Genomic DNA, 20,827 nt, shown 5'->3' with positions numbered 1-20,827 from the left:
CAGACCTATCTGCTTTAAAAAGTGAAAAAATATTTTTATGCTAACATATTAGCTCCTAAAAGAGATGGTAACAGCAGGTCGAAGAATTCACAAAAAAACAAAAAACATGTTTATAGGCATTCTTATCACTTACAAATAATGATGACCAAATACATTTAAACATACTGTAATTTCAAATAGCAAACTTATTGTTTCCCCTAAACAAACTGCAAAGAATCATAAAATGCATCGATCACGATTGTCTGGTTCCTGATTTGTGGGATTCCATATACATCATGCAGATCTTCGTGGAAATATTTAAATAAATAAAAAAATTTGTGATTTAGCGTTTTTCCAATTACAAGGTTTTGGCTTGCCTTAATACTTCTATGCACATCTGTTTATTTTAAATCTGATTCTTCCTGTAATAAATTGTATTGTAACTGTACTGTCTGCTCTCATGTTGTAAAGCTCTGTGTAAACTGTTGCCGCTATATAAATCCTGTATAATAATAATAATAATAATAATTAAAAACATTTTGCCTGAACTATAACACTAAATTGTTTTCTGTCCAAAAAAGTTAATACTACCTTAATGTGTAAATTTCATGCAATAAGAATGCAATATATGGCACATATTTGGTTTCTAATACGTAATGTGATTATCTATCACTTAGATACCACTTCAGCAAGCAGATTCAATTTGTCATACTACACACACCCCCATCTGGACAAAGAAAGTATTACATCTATGAGTAGCAAACGTAATAACACAGGCAACAATAAATATACTGTAGGTGTTATATATATTTCATGCAGAGATCTGAAAAGGTAATCAATTATTTATGTAGTAATGTACCTCTAAATAACATGCAGGCATCATCCTGCAGGTAACGCCATTAACAAATGGAGTATAATGAAGAAAATATATACAGTAAAGTTAGATTATAGTTGATAACATTTCAATTTTAAACTCTGCAAAAAAAAAAAAAAAATCTTAAATGCCAGCAGAAAATTGTGAGATAGTAGTTATAGATAATGATTGCCAAAAGTTAGATGCCTGCTCATTTTCCTTTTAATAATTTCAGGCCTTATGGTTGCATTCTTATTGGTAATGTGAAGCATCTATTGTGATTTATGAAGGGGGCGTTCTTCTAATTTGTAGCAATTAATATAGTACTGAATACAGGATATTAATTTAAGGACAAACACAAATGCGCTAAGAAATAACAATTAGCTGCAAATTGACAGAAACTTTGCTGCTCAAGTCTGAGCTGTGTCAGGAGGCTGCACATTTTTCACCGATCCTGATAGCTTTAGTGTTTGCTTTTTGAAAAGTAATTATCAGTCATATACATAAATTTTACCGTTTTGCATCAATTCTAGCAAACAGTGCCCTCCATCACTGTGGCTGCAGTATCTTTTTTTTTCTTTTCTAAAGAGAAACTGTAAAGCAAAGTACAGATAGCTTTCACCATGAGTCTCAGGCCTGCGTTGTGGCCTGTCCTCTCAGTGTCCTTCCACAGGCCCCAAGTCATGCATCACTCATCTTGTCACATTGAACTCCAGATGCTCCTACCCTGGAGAATGCTCTGACTCTGGCAATTTTTCTTCATTCTCACTAACAATTTGGTAATGAAATATTGATTTTTAGTTAGATTCATATTGATGCTATTAGGTTTGCATTGATAAATCATGCTGGACTCCTATCTGAGGGGCTAGAAAGTGCTACACTGAACCCTGGAGATTACAATCAACTCATTGATGTGTTAATTTGATGGATTTTTTGTTCTCTAAGAAGGAGTGGGAGGGAAAAAGAAGATTTTTCTTCATAGCTCTTTCAAAGTTTTCACAGTGAAAATGGGAACTGTAATTGCAGGCCTCTACGTACATTAACTTTTAAAAGCATTTTGTGGCTTAGCATTTAAAGGAGGGGGTTAAAAAGGTTGCTAACTGTGCTCCGGACTTTCACTCATCCACAGAACATCTCACATCTCTGTAAAGTTGAACAAAACTAGACAGAAAAAAATCAAAGTGTCTTTTCTGATCAGATATGTTTTTATTAGCTGAAATAATATCTTTTTTTCATTTTTTTGTACCACTTATAAACTGTTTCCTGATGCATGTAAAGATTATTTTGAATGCCTGAAAACTTGATTTATGTCTTCTGTAAATGTAATGCTTGCCATTAAGACATAATATATGCTGAATTACAGATTGAACTAAAGAATTATATTGCCGTGCACATAAATTAGCTGTATGCTTTGTACATGTTTTTATTCATTTATAAAACCACACTGACAAAATCTATGGGAACTTTCAGACCCAAAGGCTCTATATCTGGAAGCAAAGCACCCAATTCAGTCATTACTTATGATGATCAGGCAAGGATAAGGTCTTATAGGAGTTTCCTCGGTTGAGATCATTGGAATTACTTAGTGGAATCAACAGGTTCTGCACACAGAGATCTACCAAGTTATTAAAAAAGTTCTGTGTAAGAGGATGCTGATCAGTTCCTTTTCTTAGGAAGAAATAGCAATGTATCATTCATACCCCTAACATACGTCATGCAAGTTGAGAAGAAGATTGAAGCATGTCCCAGTGATTTAGGGAAAATAAAGCAAAGTTCCCAGTAAAAAAGACAGTTGTAGAAGTGTATAGAAAAGTTAAAAACCAGGCAGATGCTTTGTGGCATTAGATCTAAGTTTGCACCTACTCAGAGATGTATAGTAACTAAGTAGAACTACTTCACTACTGTACTTATGTACCGAAAGGCGGTATCTGTACTTTCCTAGAGTAGAATTTTTTTCTCCTACTTCCACTTTTACTTCACTACATTTTTTCGATGATTTCAATACTTCTACTCCGATATTTTTTTTTGTGCTGCATAGTTACTCGTTACAATTATAAAAATTACCACTGCCAGATCAGTGGATGGCAGGTTTCATGAAGTTCAAAAAAATGTGTATAATGTCATGTATAAATCAGCGCATACGAAAATAAATGCTACTGTATGTATAAATAAAATGGTCTACATATCTGCTGTTAAGGGAAAAGAGAACCTCCCCCAACCAAGGAGAGTCACAAGCGTACATAGACCTTTTTTCTGGTAAGAGGCTGATTTTGCTTTTTTCACTGGAAGTTGAGAGCACAGGTTTTGCAGTTTTGTTTCACTGGAAGAGTCTATTTGAATATTATTTTGCACTTACCTTCATCCGCCGGGTAAGTGGGAAATCCACAAGGTGGTGGGAGTCTGCACCTATTATTTGGAATAGCACCTGTTTGATTCCTGCACCTTTGAAAATATATTCATCTTGTTTTGTCATATATATATGGTATTATGGCATTATGGCATTATATATATGGACTTTTTATTGACTTTGATTTCATACACTCTTCCTTTATTTCATTTTTGGAATATATTGTTGTATATCACATTGGTTTATATATGATTTTGCGCACCAATAAGCTGCGGAGAAAAAAAAACATGCAGGGAAGAGAAGGAGGGATGCTTTAAAGGGGGAAGGGAGGGACATACTTTATCTGTTTTTGTTTACAAAAAGTTACAGCCAAAGGAATTGTGATTGTCCTTTAAGTTAATCATTTGAAATAATAAAAAACAATATGATGTTCAAACGTTTGACTTCTTTCTTTAATAACTACATAACACAGTACTTGTACATTTACATTCAGTACTTGAGTAGCAAACTTTTTTAAAAAACTACTGGTACTTTTACTTTCAGTACTTGAGTAGCAAAATTAAAAAAAACAACTACTTGCAATACTTAAGTACAAAAAATGTTGAATACTTTAGTACTTCTACTCAAGTCACTTTTTGATAGAGCACTTCCACTTCTACTCAAGTCACTTTTTGATCGAGCACTTGTACTTTTACTCAAGTATGGGATTCGAGTACTTTATACAAGTGTGCACCTACTGAAATACTGCTTTAATGGGGTATCAGAAACATGGAAAATTAAAGTTCTAACTCATATTTTCCATAGGAACTGTCCTGCAATTGGTGCATATCACTCAGGCAATTCAGACTGCAAAATTCATCCCCGATTAGTCAAGTTGTGATGTCACAAAAGCCTTTATCCTTGATTCTTCCTTTACAAAGGAAAGTACCATCTGTACCACACTATAAGAAGGTAGCATCAAGCAGCCAGTACAATTAAAATCCTGTGATCAATGATCAATTGGGTTATAGAAAACATGTTTTGATTGCTCTTGTTCTATCTTATGATAAGAGGCATCAGTCTGCCTTTGCCATTTTACCAGTGCTGGGACAAGGTCCTCCAGCGCCCAGGGCAAAGATGCCAAACTGCACCCCTCCCCCTTCCCTTAGGGTAACACATCCCTGCAATAAATCATTGCGCCCGGGGCAGCTATCCCTCCTTCCCACCCCTTGTCCTGGCTCTGCATGTTACTGCTCCCCCTTGTCATATCAGTCAGCTGAGAAGCGTATTCACGTCAATGGCAGCATGTGCTTTTAGAGGTGCTGAAGGCAATTGAATCATATCCGCACTGCCAACTTCCCCCCCCAATGCCTTTAGCCACCAAAAAGTATCCATTTGCATAAAATGACAGATGGTCAATGACTTTATGTCTGTGAGGTTTCCTCTGAAAGCTCTGGTCAACAGTAGGGTTGAGCGGACACCTAGATGTCCGTGTTCGACGGGTTCGGCCGAACTTTAAAAAAAAGTCCGGGTCCGTGTCCCGGACTTTTACCGAACTTTTCCCGGACACCGAACCCCATTGAAGTCAATGGGGACCCGAACTTTAAGGCACTAAAATGGCTCTAAAACACCAAAGGAAAGGGCTAGAGTGCTGCAAATGGCAGCAAAACGTAATTAAGAGCATGGCAAGTGCTCTGCAAACAAATGTGGATAGGGAAATAACTTAAAACAACAAAAAAAAACAGAAAAATAAAACAATGTTCTTCTTCATCTCTGAAGGACGAGGCCCATATGGAGTAGGAGGGAGGTTGAGGTGGTGGTGGATGTGGCGGTGACATAGGCGTGCGCACAGGGTGTGCTGGGTGTGCCTGGGCACACCCTAATCACCTAGGGCACATAGCATTGCCAGTGAGGAGATGGGAAAGATCTCCCTGGGACCTGCTCTGCTCTATTTCTCCTTGCCTACAGGTACATGGCCCCGATACATTACTCTCTCTGCTGGCAAACACGTGCATGTGTATTTCAACTTTGGGGTGCACACCTTAATGCAATAGGCTGCGCACACCTATGGGCGGTGTAGGTGGAAGCGGCGGTGGAGGAGGACCAGGGCCGGATTAACAGCATCATGGGCTTGGTGCTGAGGATTTTGAAGGGCCTTAAGGGCCGTGCCTTGCCATGCACCCAGAGGAGGAAGGGTGCAGCCATGCATGCCTAATTCAACATGGGATGCTGTCTCTGAAGCCCATAAACACATCCATGCATCGCCAACTGTCCCTCCTTGTCCGGCCTTCACGCTGTGTGGGGAGGTTCTGAGGGTGCTGCCTGGGGAAGCGAGCATAGAAGCCAGACTTCTGTGTTTACAAGTGACAGAAGAGCGGTAACAGTGAATATGGCCAACCCGGGGCCTATATAAAAGGTAGGGGCCTGGAGCTGCAGCTCCAATAGCCCCTACATTAATCTGGCCCTGAGGAGGAGGACGAGGTAGCCAACACTGCTTCTTTTCAAAAATTTTAAATGAGGGTACACCCCAAAAGAGTGAGAAAGAGCAAAAATGGAACAATGGGTGGGTAAGGTCGGTATCCATTGCTATTCTGCATAAGGTACGGAAAAGTCCCGTGGGATCCATGCCTGGTTCATTTTAATGAACGTGAGCTTGTCCACATTGTCTCTGGACAGGCGGCTGCGCTTGTCTGTTATAACGCCCCCAGCCATGCTAAATACCCGTTCAGATAATACACTGGCTGCAGGGCACGCCAGCACCTCCAAGGCGTAAAGGGCAAGCTCAGGCCATGTGCCCAATTTGGAGACCCAGAAGTTGAAGGGGGCAGACCCGTCATTCACTACATGTAGGCGTGTGCACACATACTGCTCCACCATGTTGGTAAAATGCTGCCTCCTGCTAAGACGTTCCATCTGAGCTGCTGGTGCTGCTGTTTGTTGTGGCGTGCTGACAAAGCTTTTCCACATTTCGGCCATGCTAACCCTGCCTTCTGAGGTGCTGGCGGTGCCCTGGTTGCGTTGGCGACCTCCTCCTCCTCCTCCTCTGCCTTGTGCTTCCACTGTGGCCCCGCTGTCAGATGGGAATGCCAGCAGCATGGCGTCTACCAGCGTGCGCTTGTACTCGCGCATCTTGCGATCGCGCTCCAGTGAGTGAATTAAGGACGGTACGTTGTCCTTGTAACGGGGATCCAGCAGCGTGGCCACCCAGTAATCAGCACAAGTTAGAATGTGGGCAACTCGGCGGTCGTTGTGGAGACACTGCAGCATGTAATCGCTCATGTGTGCCAGGCTGCCCAGAGGCGACGAAAGGCTGTCCTCTGTGGGAGGTGTGTCGTCCGTGTCCTCTGTATCCCCCCAGCCACGCACCAGTGATGGCCATGAGCTGGCCTGGGTGCCACCCTGCTGTGAACATGGTTCCATCTCCTCCTCCAGCTCCTCCTCCTCCTCATCCTCCTCATCCTCCAGAACTGTGCCCCTGCTGGACAATTGCGTCCCTGGCGTTTGCGTGTGCAGGAACCCACCCTCGGAGCCCCTTGCGAATGACTGCCCTGAAAGCCTTGGAAATGTTACCTCTTCATCCTCCTCCTCCTCCTCATCCTGTGCCACATCCTCTTCCATCATCGCCCGAATTGTTTTTTCAAGGAGGCATAGAAGTGGGATAGTTAAGCTGAGAACGGCGTCATTGCCACTGGCCATGTTGGTGAAGTACTCAAAACAGCGCAACAAGGCACACAGGTCTCGCATGGAGGCCCAGTTATTGGTGGTGAAGTGGTGCTGTTCCGCAGAGCGACTCACGCGTGCGTGCTGCAGCTGAAACTCCACTATGGCCTGCTGCTGCTCGCACAGTCTTTCCAGCATGTGCAAGGTGGAGTTCCACCTTGTGGGCACGTCACATATGAGGCGGTGAGCGGGAAGGCCGAAGTTACGCTGCAGCGCTGCCAGGCGAGCAGCAGCAGGGTGAGAACGCCGAAAGTGCGCACAAACGGCCCGCACTTTCTGCAGCAGCTCTGACATATCGGGGTAGTTTTTAAGGAACCTCTGCACCACCAAATTCAGCACATGCGCCAGGCAAGGGATGTGCGTCAAACCGGCTAGGCCCAGAGCTGCTATGAGATTTCGCCCGTTATCGCACACCACCAGGCCGGGCTTGAGGCTCGCTGGCAGCAACCACTCATTTGTCTGCTGTTCCATGCTCCTCCACAACTCCTGCGCGGTGTGTGGTTTGTCCCCCAAACAGGCAAGTTGTAAAACTGCCTGCTGTCGTTTACCCCTGGCCGTGCTGAAGTTGGTGGTGAAGGTGTTACGCTGTCCGGATGAGGAGGCGGTAGAGGATGAGGAAGCGGAGTAGGAGGAGTTAGGAACAGGAGGCAAACTGAAGCGCCCTGCAATCCTCGGTGGTGGAAGGACATGCGCCAAATTGCTATCCGCCTCAGGCCCATCCGCCACTGCATTTACCCAGTGTGCCGTTAGGGAGATATAACGCCCCTGACCGTGCTTACTGGTCCACGTATCCGTAGTTAGGTGGACCTTGGCACAGATGGCGTTGCGCAGTGCACACCTGATATTTTCCCCCACTTGGTTGTGCAGGGAAGGGATGGCTTGCCTGGAAAAGTAGTGGCGGCTGGGCACGACGTACTGTGGGACAGCCACCGACATAAGGTTTTTAAAACTGTGCGTCTCCACCAGACGGAATGACAGCATTTCAAAGGCCAATAATTTTGAAATGCTGGCATTCAGGGCCAGGGATCGCGGGTGGGTAGGGGGGTACTTCCTCTTCCTCTCAAGTGTTTGGGAGATGGAAAGCTGAACGCTTCCACGGGACATTGTGGAGATGGTTGTTGGTGACCCAGGTGGTGGTGTTGCTGACAGATCGTCTGTTTGCGGGGTGGCAGGTGCCGGTATCACTACAGATGTGGCTGGAGCGGCCGAGACTGCAGCAGAAGAGGAAGCAGGATGAGCCAGAGACGTTTCTTGGTTTTGAAGGTGTGTACTCCACTGCAGCTCGTGCTTTGCACTTAGATGCCTGATCATGCAGGTTGTGCTCAGGTTGAGAAGGTTTATGCCTCGCTTCAAGCTCTGATTGCACAGGGTGCAAACCACTCGTGTCCTGTCATCAGCACATTTTCTAAAGAACTTCCACGCTAGAGAACTCCTTTGAGCTGACTTTGGTGCGCTCGTTCCCTTGCTGCGTTGGGCAGTAGCGGGCGTAGTGTCTAGGGCACGGCCGCTCCGCTTCTGCACCCTGCTCCCTCTTCTGCTGTGCTGGTGGCTCTGTGCGACCACCGCCTCTTCCTCCAAACTACTCAGGTCACCTGCATGACGTTCATTCCATGTGGGGTCGAGGACCTCATCGTCCTCCACATCATCTTCCACCCAGTCTTCACCCCTGCCCTCCTTGTCGGTCTCCACAATGCTGAACGCCGCAGCAGTTGGCACCTGCGTTTCGTCATCATCGGAGACGTGCTGCGATGATCCTTGCATGTACTCATCTTGAGAAATAAGTGGTTGGGCATCGCTGCACTCAATCTCTTCCACTTCTGGGGCAGGGCTAGGTGGATGGCCCTGGGAAACCCTGCTGACAGAGTCCTCAAAAAGAATAAGAGACTGCTGTATGGCTTGGGGCTCAGACTGCTGGCCTGATTTGCAAGGGGGTGAGGTGAAAGACGGTTGGACATTGGCTGCAGGTGCCAACTCTGACCTTTCTGCAGTAGACTGGGTGGGAGACAATGTGAAGGAACTGGAGGCACTGTCAGCAGCAAACCAATCTACTATCGCCTCAACTTGTTCTGGCCTCATCACTTCTAGGGGCGTTTGATGCCCTACCAAATACTGATGCAGGTTCTGTCGCCTACTCACACTTGAGGAAGGTGTTTCACTTGTGCGTGTAGCTGGCACAGATCGACCACGTCCTCTCCTTGCAACAGGAGCTCTACCAGCAGCACCACGACCCAGGCCACGGCCCTTATTTGACGGTCTCCTCATATTTCTGTAATTTAAGATCTTGCCCTAGAAAGGTTTTTATTGAATAGCGGAATAGGAAATATGATCCAAAAAAGTGTATGTATCTCGCACGTACAAAACCACACTAGGCCCCAATTACTATTGTTTCTACCCCTAAAAGGATGGATGAGGAGTAGGAGGAGTATGGAACAGACAGCACCCTCAAATCTTCAGAAGTATGAGATGAACCCCAAAAACTTGGAAAGGTGGATCTCACACGTACCGACACAGACTATCCCGCAATTCAATTGATCCTCAAAGGTTTTTATTGAATAGCGGAATAGGAAATATGATCAAAAAAAGTGTATGTATCTCGCACGTACACAACCACACTAGGCCCCAATTACTATTGTTTGTACCCCTAAAAGGATGGATGAGGAGTAGGAGGAGGAGTATGGAACAGGCAGCACCCTCAAATCTTCAGAAGTATGAGATGAACCCCAAAAACTTGGAAAGGTGGATCTCACACGTACCGACACAGACTATCCCGCAATTCAATTGATCCTCAAAGGTTTTTATTGAATAGCGGAATAGGAAATATGATCAAAAAAAGTGTATGTATCTCGCACGTACACAACCACACTAGGCCCCAATTACTATTGTTTGTACCCCTAAAAGGATGGTTGAGCAGTAGGAGCAGGAGTATGGAACAGGCAGCACCCTCAAATCTTCAGAAGTATGAGATGAACCCCAACAACTTGGAAAGGTGGATCTCACACGTACCGACACAGACTATCTCGCAATTGAATTGATCCCCAAAGGTTTTAATTGAATAGCGGAATAGAAAATATGATCAAAAAGAAAGTGTATGTATCTCGCACGTACACCACCACACTAGGCCCCAACTACTATTGTTTGTACCCCTAAAAGGATGGTTGAGCAGTAGGAGGAGGAGTATGGAACAGGCAGCACCCTCAAATCTTCAGAAGTATGAGATGAACCCCAAAAACTTGGAAAGGTGGATCTCTCTCACACGTACCAACACAGACTATCCCCCAATTTAACTGATCCCCAAAGGTTTTTGATTAAATAGCGGAATAGAAAATATGATCCAAAAAAAGTGTATGTATATCACACGTACACAACCACACTAGGCCCCAATTACTATTGTTTGTACCCCTAAAAAGCTAGATGAGAGGTAGGGGGGGTATGGAACAGGCAGCACCCTCAAACCTTCAGAAGTATGAGATGAACCCCAACAACTTGGAAAGGTGGATCTCTCTCACACGTACCAACACAGACTATCCCCCAATTTAACTGATCCCCAAAGGTTTTTGATTAAATAGCGGAATAGAAAATATGATCCAAAAAAAGTGTATGTATATCACACGTACACAACCACACTGGGCCCCAATTACTATTGTTTGTACCCCTAAAAGGCTAGATGAGGAGTAGGGGGAGTATGGAACAGGCAGCACCCTCAAACCTTCAGAAGTATGAGATGAACCCCAACAACTTGGAAAGGTGGATCTCTCTCACACGTACCAACACAGACTATCCCCCAATTTAACTGATCCCCAAAGGTTTTTGATTAAATAGCGGAATAGAAAATATGATCCCAAAAAAGTGTATGTATATCACACGTACACAACCACACTAGGCCCCAATTACTATTGTTTGTACCCCTAAAAGGCTAGATGAGGAGTAGGGGGGGTATGGAACAGGCAGCACCCTCAAACCTTCAGAAGTATGAGATGAACCCCAACAACTTGGAAAGGTGGATCTCTCTCACACGTACCAACACAGACTATCCCCCAATTTAACTGATCCCCAAAGGTTTTTGATTAAATAGCGGAATAGAAAATATGATCCAAAAAAAGTGTATGTATATCACACGTACACAACCACACTAGGCCCCAATTACTATTGTTTGTACCCCTAAAAGGCTAGGAGTAGGGGGAGTATGGAACAGGCAGCACCCTCAAACCTTCAGAAGTATGAGATGAACCCCAACAACTTGGAAAGGTGGATCTCTCTCACACGTACCAACACAGACTATCCCCCAATTTAACTGATCCCCAAAGGTTTTTGATTAAATAGCGGAATAGAAAATATGATCCAAAAAAAGTGTATGTATATCACACGTACACAACCACACTAGGCCCCAATTACTATTGTTTGTACCCCTAAAAGGCTAGATGAGGAGTAGGGGGAGTATGGAACAGGCAGCACCCTCAAACCTTCAGAAGTATGAGATGAACCCCAACAACTTGGAAAGGTGGATCTCTCTCACACGTACCAACACAGACTATCCCCCAATTTAACTGATCCCCAAAGGTTTTTGATTAAATAGCGGAATAGAAAATATGATCCAAAAAAAGTGTATGTATATCACACGTACACAACCACACTAGGCCCCAATTACTATTGTTTGTACCCCTAAAAGGCTAGATGAGGAGTAGGGGGGGTATGGAACAGGCAGCACCCTCAAACCTTCAGAAGTATGAGATGAACCCCAACAACTTGGAAAGGTGGATCTCTCTCACACGTACCAACACAGACTATCCCCCAATTTAACTGATCCCCAAAGGTTTTTGATTAAATAGCGGAATAGAAAATATGATCCCAAAAAAGTGTATGTATATCACACGTACACAACCACACTAGGCCCCAATTACTATTGTTTGTACCCCTAAAAGGCTAGATGAGGAGTAGGGGGGGTATGGAACAGGCAGCACCCTCAAACCTTCAGAAGTATGAGATGAACCCCAACAACTTGGAAAGGTGGATCTCTCTCACACGTACCAACACAGACTATCCCCCAATTTAACTGATCCCCAAAGGTTTTTGATTAAATAGCGGAATAGAAAATATGATCCAAAAAAAGTGTATGTATATCACACGTACACAACCACACTGGGCCCCAATTACTATTGTTTGTACCCCTAAAAGGCTAGATGAGGAGTAGGGGGAGTATGGAACAGGCAGCACCCTCAAACCTTCAGAAGTATGAGATGAACCCCAACAACTTGGAAAGGTGGATCTCTCTCACACGTACCAACACAGACTATCCCCCAATTTAACTGATCCCCAAAGGTTTTTGATTAAATAGCGGAATAGAAAATATGATCCAAAAAAAGTGTATGTATATCACACGTACACAACCACACTAGGCCCCAATTACTATTGTTTGTACCCCTAAAAGGCTAGGAGTAGGGGGAGTATGGAACAGGCAGCACCCTCAAACCTTCAGAAGTATGAGATGAACCCCAACAACTTGGAAAGGTGGATCTCTCTCACACGTACCAACACAGACTATCCCCCAATTTAACTGATCCCCAAAGGTTTTTGATTAAATAGCGGAATAGAAAATATGATCCAAAAAAAGTGTATGTATATCACACGTACACAACCACACTAGGCCCCAATTACTATTGTTTGTACCCCTAAAAGGCTAGATGAGGAGTAGGGGGAGTATGGAACAGGCAGCACCCTCAAACCTTCAGAAGTATGAGATGAACCCCAACAACTTGGAAAGGTGGATCTCTCTCACACGTACCAACACAGACTATCCCCCAATTTAACTGATCCCCAAAGGTTTTTGATTAAATAGCGGAATAGAAAATATGATCCAAAAAAAGTGTATGTATATCACACGTACACAACCACACTAGGCCCCAATTACTATTGTTTGTACCCCTAAAAGGCTAGATGAGGAGTAGGGGGGGTATGGAACAGGCAGCACCCTCAAATCTTCAGAAGTATGAGATGAACCCCAAAAACTTGGAAAGGTGGATCTCTCTCACACGTACCAACACAGACTATCCCCCAATTTAACTGATCCCCAAAGGTTTTTGATTAAATAGCGGAATAGAAAATATGATCCAAAAAAAGTGTATGTATATCACACGTACACAACCACACTAGGCCCCAATTACTATTGTTTGTACCCCTAAAAGGCTAGATGAGGAGTAGGGGGAGTATGGAACAGGCAGCACCCTCAAACCTTCAGAAGTATGAGATGAACCCCAACAACTTGGAAAGGTGGATCTCTCTCACACGTACCAACACAGACTATCCCCCAATTTAACTGATCCCCAAAGGTTTTTGATTAAATAGCGGAATAGAAAATATGATCCAAAAAAAGTGTATGTATATCACACGTACACAACCACACTGGGCCCCAATTACTATTGTTTGTACCCCTAAAAGGCTAGATGAGGAGTAGGGGGAGTATGGAACAGGCAGCACCCTCAAACCTTCAGAAGTATGAGATGAACCCCAACAACTTGGAAAGGTGGATCTCTCTCACACGTACCAACACAGACTATCCCCCAATTTAACTGATCCCCAAAGGTTTTTGATTAAATAGCGGAATAGAAAATATGATCCAAAAAAAGTGTATGTATATCACACGTACACAACCACACTAGGCCCCAATTACTATTGTTTGTACCCCTAAAAGGCTAGATGAGGAGTAGGGGGGGTATGGAACAGGCAGCACCCTCAAACCTTCAGAAGTATGAGATGAACCCCAAAAACTTGGAAAGGTGGATCTCTCTCACACGTACCAACACAGACTATCCCCCAATTTAACTGATCCCCAAAGGTTTTTGATTAAATAGCGGAATAGAAAATATGATCCAAAAAAAGTGTATGTATATCACACGTACACAACCACACTAGGCCCCAATTACTATTGTTTGTACCCCTAAAAGGCTAGGAGTAGGGGGAGTATGGAACAGGCAGCACCCTCAAACCTTCAGAAGTATGAGATGAACCCCAACAACTTGGAAAGGTGGATCTCTCTCACACGTACCAACACAGACTATCCCCCAATTTAACTGATCCCCAAAGGTTTTTGATTAAATAGCGGAATAGAAAATATGATCCAAAAAAAGTGTATGTATATCACACGTACACAACCACACTAGGCCCCAATTACTATTGTTTGTACCCCTAAAAGGCTAGATGAGGAGTAGGGGGAGTATGGAACAGGCAGCACCCTCAAACCTTCAGAAGTATGAGATGAACCCCAACAACTTGGAAAGGTGGATCTCTCTCACACGTACCAACACAGACTATCCCCCAATTTAACTGATCCCCAAAGGTTTTTGATTAAATAGCGGAATAGAAAATATGATCCAAAAAAAGTGTATGTATATCACACGTACACAACCACACTAGGCCCCAATTACTATTGTTTGTACCCCTAAAAGGCTAGATGAGGAGTAGGGGGGGTATGGAACAGGCAGCACCCTCAAATCTTCAGAAGTATGAGATGAACCCCAAAAACTTGGAAAGGTGGATCTCTCTCACACGTACCAACACAGACTATCCCCCAATTTAACTGATCCCCAAAGGTTTTTGATTAAATAGCGGAATAGAAAATATGATCCAAAAAAAGTGTATGTATATCACACGTACACAACCACACTAGGCCCCAATTACTATTGTTTGTACCCCTAAAAGGCTAGGAGTAGGGGGAGTATGGAACAGGCAGCCCCCTCAAACCTTCAGAAGTATGAGATGAACCCCAACAACTTGGAAAGGTGGATCTCTCTCACACGTACCAACACAGACTATCCCCCAATTTAACTGATCCCCAAAGGTTTTTGATTAAATAGCGGAATAGAAAATATGATCCAAAAAAAGTGTATGTATATCACACGTACACAACCACACTAGGCCCCAATTACTATTGTTTGTACCCCTAAAAGGCTAGGAGTAGGGGGAGTATGGAACAGGCAGCACCCTCAAACCTTCAGAAGTATGAGATGAACCCCAACAACTTGGAAAGGTGGATCTCTCTCACACGTACCAACACAGACTATCCCCCAATTTAACTGATCCCCAAAGGTTTTTGATTAAATAGCGGAATAGAAAATATGATCCAAAAAAAGTGTATGTATATCACACGTACACAACCACACTAGGCCCCAATTACTATTGTTTGTACCCCTAAAAGGCTAGATGAGGAGTAGGGGGAGTATGGAACAGGCAGCACCCTCAAACCTTCAGAAGTATGAGATGAACCCCAACAACTTGGAAAGGTGGATCTCTCTCACACGTACCAACACAGACTATCCCCCAATTTAACTGATCCCCAAAGGTTTTTGATTAAATAGCGGAATAGAAAATATGATCCAAAAAAAGTGTATGTATATCACACGTACACAACCACACTAGGCCCCAATTACTATTGTTTGTACCCCTAAAAGGCTAGATGAGGAGTAGGGGGGGTATGGAACAGGCAGCACCCTCAAATCTTCAGAAGTATGAGATGAACCCCAAAAACTTGGAAAGGTGGATCTCTCTCACACGTACCAACACAGACTATCCCCCAATTTAACTGATCCCCAAAGGTTTTTGATTAAATAGCGGAATAGAAAATATGATCCAAAAAAAGTGTATGTATATCACACGTACACAACCACACTAGGCCCCAATTACTATTGTTTGTACCCCTAAAAGGCTAGATGAGGAGTAGGGGGGGGTATGGAACAGGCAGCACCCTCAAACCTTCAGAAGTATGAGATGAACCCCAACAACTTGGAAAGGTGGATCTCTCTCACACGTACCAACACAGACTATCCCCCAATTTAACTGATCCCCAAAGGTTTTTGATTAAATAGCGGAATAGAAAATATGATCCCAAAAAAGTGTATGTATATCACACGTACACAACCACACTAGGCCCCAATTACTATTGTTTGTACCCCTAAAAGGCTAGATGAGGAGTAGGGGGGGGTATGGAACAGGCAGCACCCTCAAACCTTCAGAAGTATGAGATGAACCCCAACAACTTGGAAAGGTGGATCTCTCTCACACGTACCAACACAGACTATCCCCCAATTTAACTGATCCCCAAAGGTTTTTGATTAAATAGCGGAATAGAAAATATGATCCAAAAAAAGTGTATGTATATCACACGTACACAACCACACTGGGCCCCAATTACTATTGTTTGTACCCCTAAAAGGCTAGATGAGGAGTAGGGGGAGTATGGAACAGGCAGCACCCTCAAACCTTCAGAAGTATGAGATGAACCCCAACAACTTGGAAAGGTGGATCTCTCTCACACGTACCAACACAGACTATCCCCCAATTTAACTGATCCCCAAAGGTTTTTGATTAAATAGCGGAATAGAAAATATGATCCAAAAAAAGTGTATGTATATCACACGTACACAACCACACTAGGCCCCAATTACTATTGTTTGTACCCCTAAAAGGCTAGATGAGGAGTAGGGGGGGTATGGAACAGGCAGCACCCTCAAACCTTCAGAAGTATGAGATGAACCCCAACAACTTGGAAAGGTGGATCTCTCTCACACGTACCAACACAGACTATCCCCCAATTTAACTGATCCCCAAAGGTTTTTGATTAAATAGCGGAATAGAAAATATGATCCAAAAAAAGTGTATGTATATCACACGTACACAACCACACTAGGCCCCAATTACTATTGTTTGTACCCCTAAAAGGCTAGGAGTAGGGGGAGTATGGAACAGGCAGCACCCTCAAACCTTCAGAAGTATGAGATGAACCCCAACAACTTGGAAAGGTGGATCTCTCTCACACGTACCAACACAGACTATCCCCCAATTTAACTGATCCCCAAAGGTTTTTGATTAAATAGCGGAATAGAAAATATGATCCAAAAAAAGTGTATGTATATCACACGTACACAACCACACTAGGCCCCAATTACTATTGTTTGTACCCCTAAAAGGCTAGATGAGGAGTAGGGGGAGTATGGAACAGGCAGCACCCTCAAATCTTCAGAAGTATGAGATTGTGTTCACTGTACCCGACAAAGATTGAGTTCACTGCACCCCACAATGATTGTGTTCACTGCACCCCACAAAGATTGTGTTCACTGCACCTCACAAAGATTGTGTTCACTGTACCCCCCAAAGATTGTGTTCACTGCACCCCACAAAGATTCTGTTCACTGTACCCCACAAAGATTGTGTTCACTGCACCCTAAAAGGATGTTGTTCACTGCACCCCACAAAGATTGTGTTCACTGCACCCTAAAAGGATGTTGTTCACTGCACCCCAAAAAGATTGTGTTCACTGTACCCCCCCAAAGATTGTGTTCACTGCACCCCACAAAGATTGTGTTCACTGCACCCCAAAAAGATTGTGTTCACTGTACCCCCCAAAGATTGTGTTCACTGCACCCCAAAAAGATTGTGTTCACTGTACCCCCCAAAGATTGTGTTCACTGCACCCCACAAAGATTCTGTTCACTGTACCCCACAAAGATTGTGTTCACTGCACCCCAAAAAGATTGTGTTCACTGTACCCCCCCAAAGATTGTGTTCACTGCACCCCACAAAGATTCTGTTCACTGCACCCCACAAAGGATTTTGTTCACTGCACCCCAAAAAGATTGTGTTCACTGCACCCCAAAAAGGATTTTGATCACTGCACCCCAAAAAGGATGTTGTTCACTGCACCCCAAAAATGATTTTGTTCACTCCACCCCAAAAAGATTGTGTTCACTGCACCCCACAAAGATTGTGTTCACTGCACCCCAAAAAGATTGTGTTCACTGTACCCCCCAAAGATTGTGTTCACTGCACCCCACAAAGATTCTGTTCACTGTACCCCACAAAGATTGTGTTCACTGCACCCCAAAAAGATTGTGTTCACTGCACCCCAAAAAGGATGTTGTTCACTGCACCCCAAAAAGGATGTTGTTCACTCCACCCCAAAAAGATTGTGTTCACTGCACCCCACAAAGATTGTGTTCACTGCACCCCAAAAAGATTGTGTTCACTGCACCCCAAAAATGATTTTGTTCACTGCACCCCAAAAAGGATTTTGTTCACTGCACCCCAAAAAGGATGTTGTTCACTCCACCCCAAAAAGATTGTGTTCACTGCACCCCAAAAAGATTGTGTTCACTGCACCCCACAAAGGATTTTGTTCACTGCACCCCAAAAAGATTGTGTTCACTGCACCCCAAAAAGGATGTTGTTCACTGCACCCCAAAAAGGATTTTGTTCACTGCACCCCAAAAAGATTGTGTTCACTGCACCCCACAAAGGATTTTGTTCACTGCACCCCACAAAGATTGTGTTCACTGCACACCAAAAAGGATTGTGTTCACTGCACCCCAAAAAGATTTTGTTCACTGCACCCCAAAAAGATTGTGTTCACTGCAGCCCAAAAAGATTGTGTTCACTGCAGCCTAAAAAGATTGTGTTCACTGCAGCCCAAAAAGATTGTGTTCACTGCAGCTCACACACAGAAAAATGGATGTGGATCACTGACACCTGCCTATCTCCAATCCCACACCACACAGCAATATCGATTGTAGTTTGTAGAACACAGTTTCCCTAAAATTCAGCAGACTCTGTCCCTAACAGGATTGAGAAGAGATCGTAGATCAGGATTGAGTGCAGATTCACCCCACCCCCCACACAGCAATATCGATTGTAGTTTGTAGAAGACACTGACCCTATAATTCAGCAGACTCTATCCCTAAAATGCCTACAACTCGCCCTGCCTAAACACTCCGACCTGTCCCTCAATTCTATCCGGACACAAATGGTTTTTTCCTGCCTATCTTTCCCTAATCAGCAGCCAGCACATTGATGTGTGCTCTGTCCCTTAGCTAAGCAGCAGAATGACGCTGCTGCGGCGGCTGCCTCGAACTTATAAAGACTTGGTCACATGCTTCAGACGGCCAATCACAGCTACTAAGACATTTGCAGGCATGGCTGGGATGGCTTAAGGCACACCAGTTAAACGATTGTTGATTGGCTGTTGAAAGCCCGCCATGAAAAGAGCGCCAAAGCATGCAAAACCCGGAAATAAAACGACCGAACACGGATTTTTACCCGAACATACAGTAAAGTGTCCGTGTCCGTGTTCGGGTAAAAAAAATCCAATTATTCGGTACGAACACGAATAATACAGTCCGTGTTCGCTCAACACTAGTCAACAGCTTTTCTGGAAATCAAACAAGGTATAGCTGTAAACAATTGGTATCTTACCTTCCACATAAGTTTAACATGAATAGTCAGTTGAGAGAAATATTCGTATTTAGAGAAGTGGCAGGAGACAGAGATTTTGTTTAAGGCAACGCACATCGAAAAATTTTCAATGCTATTATCTCAATGTGTATGGCAGCATTGGACTGAATCATCTGTGAGAAACAGCAGACATTTATACATACAATGTATGTCTATGAATCAAAACACACTGCTCGAAAAATTAAAGGAACACTTTTAAAACACATCAGGCATTTTATTGCAGCAACTCAAAATGGTACTCAGTAGTCTGTATGGCCCCCACATGCTTGTATGCATGCCTGACGACGTCGGGGCATGCTCCTAATGAGACGACGGATGGTGTCCTGCGGTATTTTCTCCCAGATCTGAACCAGGGCATCACTGAGCTCCTGAACAGACTGAGGTGCAACCTGGCGGTGTCGGATGAGCTGAAACATAATGTCCCAGAGGTGTTCTATTGGATTTAGGTCAGGTAAGCGTGGGGGCCATTCAATGGTATCAATTCCTTCATCCTCTAGGAACTGGCTGCATACTCTCGCCACATAAGGGCCAGGCATTGTCGAGCGCCAGGAGGAACCCAGGACCCACATCACCAGCGTAGGATCTGACAATGGGTCCAAGGATTTTATCCTGATACCTAATAGAAATCAGGGTGCCATTTTCTAGCCTGTAGAGGTCTGTGTGTCCTTCCATGGGTATGCCTCCCCAGACTATTACTGACCCACCATCAAACCAGTCATGCTGAATAATGTTACAGGCAACATAACATTCTCTGCGGCTTCTCCAAACCCTTTCATGTATGTCACATGTGCTCAGGGTGAACCTGCTCTCATATGTGAAAAGCACAAGGCGCCAGTGGCGGACCTGCCAATTCTGGTGTTCAATGGCAAATGCCAATCGAGCTCCATGGTGCTGAGCAGTGAGCACAGGGCCCACTTGAGGATGTCGGACCCTCAGGCTACCCTCACAAAGTCTGTTTCTGAAGTGCTCATCCTGTTCCTCCTTGCACAAAAGAAGCAGATACTGGTCCTGCTGATGGGTTAAGGACTTTCTATGGCCCTGTACAGCTCTCCTAGAGTAACCACCTGTCTCCTGGAATCTCCTCCATGCTTTTGAGACTGTTCTGGGAGACACAGCAAATCTTCTGACAATGGCACGTATTGATGTGCCATCCTGGAGGAGTTGGACTGCCTGTGCAACCTCTATAGTGTCCAGGTATCGCCTCATGCTACCAGTTGTAACACTGACCCTAGCCAATTGCAAAACTAGTAAAAAAGATGAGTAGGGAATAAAAATGTCAGTGGCCTCTACCTGTAAACATTCCTGTTTTGTAGGTTGTCTCATTGTTGCCCATCTAGTGCACCTTTTGTTAATTTAATTAACACCAAAGCAGCTAAAACTCTGAATAAAAAGTGTTCCTTTAATTTGTTTTGGAATGCCAGCGGTGACCATTGATTTAAAATGTTTTAAAGGACAGCTTTTTCCTAATAATGTGTCCTTTTCACTTATTAGTCAGTCACCCTGGTTTATCCATTGCTCTTTTATATTTGTTGCTCAGTGGAATGCACATATTTTTGACAATTTTTAATATCTATCTAAGGCACTCCCATTTATTGGTACATGAATTTGTCCTGCATTACACATTTAAGGAATGATGGGCCTTAGTTGAGTGTGCAATTCCATCAGCCCAATCAATT

Source organism: Pelophylax lessonae (genome assembly GCF_965119305.1).
Source record: "Pelophylax lessonae genome assembly, chromosome: 5".
NCBI lineage: Eukaryota > Metazoa > Chordata > Amphibia > Anura > Ranidae > Pelophylax > Pelophylax lessonae.
The sequence above is the reverse complement of the archived record's forward strand: the minus strand, read 5'-3'. Positions refer to the sequence as shown.